The following is an 8,519-nucleotide window of genomic DNA, read 5'->3' on the forward strand; positions in this document are numbered from 1 at the left end:
ATGGTAACGGGAAGGCAGATACTGCACGGTTGGAGATATGGTGATGCTCTTGGTGTCTTTTGTTTTGAGGTCTATAGTGAGTTTATTATCTGGAGGTGATACAGGTTGCTGAATGCAGCACAGGCAAAAACTGAAGGTTGTTCTGAGAAAAGATACGGTTATGTTTTCTCTACTGCTACTACAGTTTCTGATGGATGGATTCGCTTTTTTGTGTTTTTTGTGTTTTTTTATTCTCAAGGTATATCAAGGAAGATTATTAATTTCACACTCGTTTATTTTAAACCCCTAAACACAAGTACAGAAATAGTACAAGATTTGTTTGGATTGTTCCTGTCTGTTTTCAATGTTATTAAGGGACTCACAAGATATAAAACACATTGATGGAACATTATGAGCCTTAGTTCTGTTAGAAATGTGTTTGTGATGGAAAAGAAATTCTCAGTGCATGGATTTCATCTCTCCTATTGGTTTTAACATATATTGATTTGACTGAATAAACTCATGGTTTCTGCCAAAAGGCTAGCCATCATGTCTAAAGTGATGTAGTCAATAGCAACTATAGGTGAAGTTCCAAGGTGATTTATCACCTAGAGCGCTGGATGTGTCCCAGAGTATAGGAAGAACAGGCAGAGAGGCAGTGGATACTGGGAATAAATCACTGGGGAGGTGTAGGGGACTAGACACAGGGGGATCCGATTCGGGGGAAAGGCAAAAAACACAGTTAGTTATCTAAAACAAGAGAACAGAAATCCATCCCAACCGGCTTCAGATTTTATTTGATTGACAGATAATTGAGTGTCTGACCTTCTATAAACAGTTTAAATGACAGTTTTAAGATTATTCTGTGTCAGAAATAATCTGGAATGTCAGGTTCAGTATGATTGATACAAAAAAGTAAATTAAAAAAAAAAAAAACCTATAACTTCATATGCTCTTTAGTGGTTGAGATACTGAAATCTTTCGAGTTATAAATTTGGTTGGCTTAATAAAATGGGCTTTTAGTATACTGAAAAATATATCTTATTAGACTTCTTATCGTGAAGGACAAATGCTAAAAAAAAACATTTTCCTGCTGCTGTGGGTCCTAAATGTGTCTTTGGGCTTGTTGCAGTAAATCTGGTCAATTCAAAATCCGAGGTGTAGAATCATGTGGCACCCGATAACACAGGACTTCACAGGTTCACTCCAACCAAGCAGTCCAACAGCTCCTGGTGAGAAACACATCTTCGCTCAGACAGGAAGCTGCTGTGCTGTTGGATTTAGAAAACTCAACAACTGCAGCCTCACGCTGTCTGTTATGAAGAACTCAAATAGACAGAGACCAGCGATTGCCTTTAAATAAGGAAGACGGTAGATTTATAGCTTGACAGTATCTGCAAATTTCTGTTGCGGTCTCGGTAGTAGTTTGTTCTTATTTGATGAATAATTAGATACATTATTAAAGACTTTTAATGACTTTAATGGGATACATTCAACTATGAAATCATGTTTGTTTCATTGCTTTGTTGTTACATTACATGTCATTTAGCTGACGCATTTATCCAAAGCGACTTACAATGCATTTTAACCATAGGGATACAAACTCAGATGAACAAGAAAGAAGAAAGTGCAATTTCATCAAATAAGCAGATTAACAACTTTCTATAGATAAGAGCCATTATAAGTACAATTTAAGTGCTACGATTTGTTAGTGCTACAGTTTGTTAGTATTTTAGTCAAAGTAGAGTCTAAAGAGGTGTGTCTTGAGTTTGCGGCGGAAGATGTAAAGGCTCTCTGCAGTCCTGATGTCACCAGAGAGCCAGGACAGCAAAGAGTCGTGATCTCGCTGAGTGCTTTTCTTTCAGAGAGGGAGGAACAAGCAGCTCAGCAGATGCAGAGCGGAGTGTGCGGGTTGGGATGTAGGGTTTCATCATGTCCTGGAAGTAGACTGGACCCGATCCATTCACAGCATGGTACGTGAGCGCCAATGATTTGAACTGGATGCGGGCAGCCACTGGTAACCAGTGAAGAGATAGGAGGAGTGGAGTAGTGTGGGAGAATTTAGGAAGGTTAAAGTTGAGCAGTTGAGCTTCTAGATGAGCTACAGAGGTCGAATGGCAGTAGCAGGGAGAGCTGCCAGGAGAGAGTTACAATAGTCAAGGCGGGAGATGACAAGATCTTCGATCAGTACCTGCGCCACAGAGATCAATACCACCACCTCAGTGTCTGAGTGAGGGAAGGAGAGAATTAGTTGGGTGTCATCGGCATAGATGTGGTAGGAGAAGCCATGCGAGTAAATGAATGGTCCCTCTCTGAAAGAAAAGCACTCGGCGAGATCACGACTCTTTGCTGTCCTGGCTCTCTCAGATTAGAATATATCATTTCAAATATAATGAGGCTAAAAGTGGTTTTTAGAGCACCGACGGTGCAGTTAAAAACAGCAAAGTCACAGTGACTAATTCAAAAGCACTAGCTTTCATGAAGTTTATGTTATTCTTGTTGGCAAGACGACCAGGCGTAAATAATACATTGGATCAGAGGCCGGCCTGTGTGCTGATTGAAAGAAGGGATGGAATCAACCATAATACAAAAATCTCTACCAACAAAAGTGAATGAATTTTTGTTGTCTTGCCAACAAGAATGTCACGGTTTGGTCTCTCTTCCTGTTTTAGTTTGAAGTTTCATGTTCCTTGTGGTCTTGGGTTAACTTCACTTCCTGCCTTGTCCTGTGATTGCCTGAGTGTTTCCACCTGTGTCCAATCACCTGCACCTCCCTTGTGTATTTAAGCCCTGTGTGCCTGTTGTCCCTTGTCGCGTCATTGTCTAACGTCACTCATCGTTGGAGCACGTCTTGTCTTCGTTTTGGCAATAAAGAGCACTTTATCATTGGAAACCCTGCGTTTGAGTCCTCCCTGCATCCTGCTCCAGCCCGACCTTCTGACAAAGAATAACTTAAACTTCATGAAAGCTACCACTTTTAGCCTCATTATATTTGAAATGATATATTCTAATCTGCCTCTGAATTTAACGAGAACCAGGTTGACATGTGAAGTGTGTTGCTTAATACGCCCTATGTATCTTTTCTGTGTTCACAGTAAACATACAGTTTCTGTTTGTTACATAATGTATTTTATACATATTTTTTGGCTCAAAAACAACCTCTATTGTAGAATAACTCAATTCTTTTAATTAAGTTAAGGCAGCAAAACAACTTGGTGTTGGTTAGGCAGCACAAAATTTAAGTGACATATTGGCGTAAGTAAAGGGTCTTTCTTACGTGTAGGTATGTTTGTTACGTATTTTTCATATTCAGAGTCAATTGAGTTCCACTTAAGTGAACATTGACGTGGTTTTAGACACGTACAGCCGTCTCCTAAGGGAAAGTTTGTGTTTATGATACAACCATCCACCCTATGTTGTCCCAAGGCGGACACTCCGGCCCCTTGTACATCCGTCCCTCTGAGCTTCTAATACTGATGAGGATGGCTTTGAGTCATCTGAAAGCCTGCTGGATCTCTGAAAGACATTAAATTGTGCCTTGCTATCAGACACTGAGTGGGCCACCGACATTCAGCTATGCACTGAATAATCCCTGACACGACCGTCCCAATAGCTGAGTGGAGGGTGGAGAAGCAAGTCATGATAAAGTCAGTTTCCCCTGCCTGCGCCCATTGCCACTGCCTTGTGTTATGGGTGTGTAACCTGTTTTCTCTCTTTATCCTTTCCAGTGTTCTGCCTTTTACTGCAGAGTCTGCCTGTGAGGGGAGTACGTGGTGAGGGGTATCAAAATGGGTTTTGCTTCTGCACCTTTCCACCGGGTGTATGTACAGACCGAGCTATAAATCATTTTATTTCCCCTTTAGCTGTCCGCTCACCACTAGCCCTTACCATCCGAAGTCGCAGGATGCGCTTAACAGTGGCATCAGACTCCAAAGTCCATGCTGAGGAAATACTGTTATGACCCAGGGAAAGACTGGAATGAAGAGTGCCTTACGTTCTCTTTGCTATTCGATTACAAAGCCAGAATGCCTCGATTTTAGACCCAGTGAGCTGGTGTTCGGTCACTGGGTCACTGGGTAAAAATGTTCAAGAAGAAGTTGTTTTCTGGAGCTTCGGCCAAGACTGGTGTGGTGAAGTTTGTTGCCCTATGTTGAGAATGTTTGCGGCATGCATCCATTTTGGCGAGGAAAGCCTTTTCTTCATCCCAGGACTGCATGAAAAGAAAGCGTGAAAAAACAGCTGTTGTACAACAATTCAAGCCGTGATAAAGTGCTAGTTTTGCTGCCTGTGCATGGTTCTGCGCTCTCTGTCCGTTTCTCAGGTTCTTATGTGGTGGAAAAGAAATTGTCCAACACTATGTGATCCGTACCCCTGAGCGCAGAAGGATGTGCCAAATGAATATGCTTCAACTATATCCTTGCAGAGAAGTTGCCCAGAGAAGTTGCTCAGGTGGAAAAGAAGAAAAAAATAGGCCCTGCTTCTGTTATAAATGATTAAGATTGGAGCAAGAATCTCACAATAATAATTATAAATTGTGTAACATGCCATCAGTTCATGTGTTCATTTCTAAACCTCACTGTCCTGTGTCCGTCCCCCACGCCTCCCCTAGACGAACAATAACACACCATGGGTGTTTATTAACAACACACATCGGTTGACGCATGGACTAGAGAACGTGCGGTGGCAACCGCAGGGTTGATGGTTTGAATCGTGGCTGCTCCTGCGGAGAAGTGTCCCTGAGCTAGACACTTAACCCGTAACACCTTTACCACACTGCTCCCACTGTGTGGGATGCGTTAAATGCAGAGAATAATTTCCCCCAGGGGATTGATAAAGGATACTTTCTTTCTTCTATTGATTGGGTTGTTCTGGCCAATCTGTGGTTTGGTCTTATGGGAGTGGGTTACGGGTGTGTATCCTGTTCTCTCTCTTTCTCCCCAGGTGACCTTCTCTCTTCAGGTGACTTATGATCCTGCCTAGAGCTACCAGCTGAAACCCCTGAGTGAGCGTGGCTGAAATCAATCTGCTTATTTGTACCGCGGTGGATAAGAGGCTGGGGAAGCGATGTAGACTGCAGCTTTTGGATTAGCTTGATGTATCCGTTTGTGTAGGGGTTTTGTGCTGTCACTTTTCTGGTGGTTTTGAGGTAATGCCTGATATTATTGTTTTTATTTGTTGTTAATGAATCCACCTATACATTTATTGATCCTTACCTCAATAGTTTTTTTGTCATTGCTACTCCCCGCCTCCCATTACATTAGTTAGTTAACATAACAGTCTGTTACCCCTCTTTTGGAGAACGTACCAGTCTGTCTACTCAATGAGGCGGAAACATATAAAATCATCCTCCACCCATCAAGGAGGTTTATTTATGGTGGTGATGGCAGCTTTTCTCAACGGCTGCTATGGTTACCTTCACACCAGATACAGTGAAGAGCTCAGGTTGGCGGTGTTGTTGTTACTTGTACGCTCACCTCACTTTTGTCTCATAACACATCTTTTTCATTGGTGGAGGTGTAAGGCGTCACTAAGCAGTGGGTGGGGGGATGACGGGGAGCTGTGGTAGCGTGTGTCTGATGGTGATGATGATGCATGGAAAAGCCTGAGGAGAGTTTACCGATCACGCACACTGTCATGGCTGTGATGTGTGTTTCTAGACATACAGGAGGACTCTGTGGCTGAACAAGAGGGAAAAACGACGAGGATGGTCATGATTTCATGGCCATTGAGCGCAAGACAAACAATCCAAGGTTATTATCTGGGGTTGTGTGTAATTGTGCTGTAAATCATGACACATAAGATAACACCAGGCTCTACAGTGTGTGTGTGTGTGTGTGTGTGTGTGTGTGTGTGTGTGTGTGTGTGTGTGTGTGTGTGTGTGTGTGTGTGTGTGTGTGTGTGTGTGTGTGTGTGTGTGTGTCTAACTCCATGTGGGAGTAGTGTGCTTGGGTTCTCCAGGTCCAGGTCTCCAGGTTACTGTAGAATGTAAATGCAAGGTTGCTCAAACAGGAAGGGGGAGCGTTTATGAAGCCCAAGGGGATGCACGTTGTTTTGTGTGTGTGTGTGTGTGTGAGTGAGAGAGAGAGAGAGAGAGAGAGAGAGAGAGAGAGGGAAAATGAGTGACAGATATTTAATTGGACAATATGGCCGACCACTAGTTCATATATGCCATTACAGTGATGGTTCTGAACTGTTTGGGAGACCTGGGTGTTTCCATACTTTTCACACTGTTTGGTCCGGTTTCAAACAAGCTGTGTGTTTGCCTGTTCGCTTCGTTTGGGATTGGGGGCTGGCGGTGGGTCCCAGCCGGATTTGACTTGCTGTTCACATGACTCTGTTGTCACTCGCTACTCACCTGAGCCAGTCATTCAACCAAATGTCTACCAACTGCTCTGAGTGGTTTCTTACCTAAACCGTAATGTCCTGTGAAGATAGTTTATTTTGACAAGAAAGTGAGCATGTAACTATTTAGACATTTGGTCTCTACACATCGAAAACTGATTATAGAGGGGTTGTGATCATGAATCTCCCTTGCAATAGTGAAATATGAAATAAGGGGGTGTGGGCTATCATGGACTTGAATACAACATTTCAGATCTTTCATAGATATTGTTAAACTGTGTCTAGCCAGCAGGATAGGGGACAGTGTGCTTGTGGCATGCAATAGATGTTGATATATGTAGTTGTATGAGTGTCCTTATTTTCAACAATATAGCCTTAGTGTGAATGTGTGAAGATAGTGTGGGCTGCCTCGTCTGGCTTCCATGACATCATGTTTGTTTCAAGAGTGTATGCAGGACTTGAAGGGTTGAAGGGATAGCTCCAGCGTCTTTTTATCTGTGACTTATTCTATGCTATTTTTCCTTTTATTTGGCAAGACATGAAGATGTTTTATGGATCTTTGTAAATACTCACTATACTTTGTGAAAGCAGTTCTTACTTAGAGTGGTACGTACTCTGCCACTATCTGAGTTTAGTTCCACTAATATGTCTCTACGTCATCTTTCTAAGAAGTTCTCTAAGCATGACAACATCGTACTAAGAACGTGTCTTCGTAAACTGCAACAAATCAATGATAGAAATCTCTAGATCATATGTGATGTTTTGGTGTAGAACTGGTTCACTGTAAATAAATGCAAATCCTTAGGTGTCAACGAAAAAATATCGGCACTCTGGAACTGGTCCAACGTGTGTGTGTGTGTGTGTGTGTGTGTGTGTGTGTGTGTGTGTGTGTGTGTGTGTGTGTGTGTGTGTGTGTGTGTGTGTGTGTGTGTGTGAGAGAGAGAGAAAGAGCGAGTGTGTAAGGAGAGGTTTAATCATTCATTGAAAATACTGCGGAAACAAACAGTAGAAACACAGCACAAACATCAATGTCTAGTTGGGCTTTCTGGACTGGAAGCAAGGTCAGGCTAAGATAACAAGGGAGCTGCTCATCAACACTTAAAATAACACATTCTAGACAAACACCACTGCAACATTATTGTTTATAACAACCAAACTGGGAGTGGCAACCACTAGGGGAGTCGCGGCTTCTTCACCAACCCTAATAGAGTTACAATGGTGTCAAAAAAACAAAAACAAAAGCGAAACCGACAAGAGGACATGACATGTGTTGTCCAAACCCCCCACCCCCCCTCCAGAGTGGCTCAGGCTACAAGCGAACAAGGGCAAGAAAGAAGCAGAGAGAGAGAGAGAGATACTGCAAGGCACGCAGAAAGACAGCTAAGTAGTTTTACAAAATGTGATAAAACTGTTGAGTGGAAAAGTAATATAGATAGGTATGTACTTATTTCATCAATAAAAACACAGTTTATATATTATAATGCAATTAATTAAAATCAAAGAAGGAACCACCCTTTTTTTGTCAATCACTGGGCCAGAGGTTGACAGGTCATGAAGTTGAAGTCCAGGGCCCCGTTCTTCTTATGTGGTTCAAATAAGTGTCCTAAATATCCTATTAGCCATATTGAAGTCAGGCTATCTCGCGTTCTTCCAAGACTGATCCGGATGTTAAACCTGAACCAGACCTCAGTAATCAGGATAATTGTGCGTGCATGCCCGCTTCAATTCAAACAGTGAAAAGAAATATCTGTGATTTTTTCTATTCTTATGAGTCCACCTTAATCATTTTATAAAATAATGATATGCTATAGTGTACTAATAATATATTGGGACACTCTGCGTAATAATAAACTCAGTAATGACTAGTGATAGAAATGCATTTTCGTGAAATATTGAATAAGTCAATTACCTGCAATTCCATAAAAGCTCTTTTTGATTGCATTTACTCAGACATTGCCAGGAAATGTAATGAACACATCCATACGTGCAAAATAAACTTAACAAACAGCACAGAATGCAGCGGGTTTCCCAATGTTTTGACACAGTATAAAAATGTACTACTCGCAAATAAAGCAAGGCTATGCATACAGTCTATAAGACTAAGTCTGTGGGGCAGTCTGTGCAACAGTCAATGCGGCGTGTGGTATTGACTATGTACGCCTCAAGAAGGTCATCTTGCAAATAAATGATTCCTTGTT

This window comes from Pungitius pungitius, chromosome 1 (genome assembly GCF_949316345.1).
Source record: "Pungitius pungitius chromosome 1, fPunPun2.1, whole genome shotgun sequence".
NCBI classification, from domain to species: domain Eukaryota; kingdom Metazoa; phylum Chordata; class Actinopteri; order Perciformes; family Gasterosteidae; genus Pungitius; species Pungitius pungitius.